Source organism: Carlito syrichta, unplaced genomic scaffold (genome assembly GCF_000164805.1).
Source record: "Carlito syrichta isolate Samal-C Ts95f unplaced genomic scaffold, Tarsius_syrichta-2.0.1 Scaffold146399, whole genome shotgun sequence".
Taxonomy (NCBI): domain Eukaryota; kingdom Metazoa; phylum Chordata; class Mammalia; order Primates; family Tarsiidae; genus Carlito; species Carlito syrichta.
Genome location: NW_007090495.1, coordinates 144,918 through 145,746, shown reverse-complemented (window position 1 = coordinate 145,746; position 829 = coordinate 144,918).

Sequence of the window (829 nt, the reverse complement as noted above, 5' to 3'; positions counted from 1 at the left end):
TGCAGGGTCTAAAAATGTGCCAAGAAAACAATTCAGTACAGTATGTATTAGATTAGATGCTGATAAATTAGCAGAAAAGTCAGACATTACTCCTGCCTTAAATACCTCATGGTGTTCAGCCGAAGAGAGGTGAGGTATAGGCCATCAATAGCTGTGAAAGTAAATCAGACCTGGAAAAGGCAAGGCATTTCCAGAGTTGGTAGACATCTGTAGGCAAGAAGCCAAGCTCCTCAGGAGCAGGGAAAATTTAATTTACGAAGCACCTGATGGATCAGTGCTGGTTAACATAAGTGAAACCAAGGAATTGCCTTAAAGATTATGTTCAGTTGTGGGATAAAACAAAAGCAACAATGCTGATATTGTTTGAGGTCTTCATGATGACCTGGTTGCTCCTGGCCTGGAGAATAAACTCCAACCATAGCATAAAGTTTGGGGGGTGGGGATCATGTTTTTTGGGACACGGCAAATAGGATGGCAAAAAGGATAACTTAGTAAACCACTAATGATGATATCAATACTTTCAACCAGTGTTCTCAATGAAGGTTGGGGAGCATTTTGGATAACTGGGGAGCACACTTTTGCCGGTGACATTGCAAGGTGCCATTTGAATGTTTAACAACTCAATTTATACAAATGAATAAATGACAAACTACATATATTTAAGTATACTGTATACATATATATTTCGGTGCTATATATGTATAACTACACTCAAGTAATAAAAATATTTGCCAGGCGTGGTGGCTCATGCCTGTGATCCCAGCACTTTGGGAAGGTGAGGCAGGAGGATCCCTTGAACCCAAGAATTTGAGACCAGGCTAGGCAACAA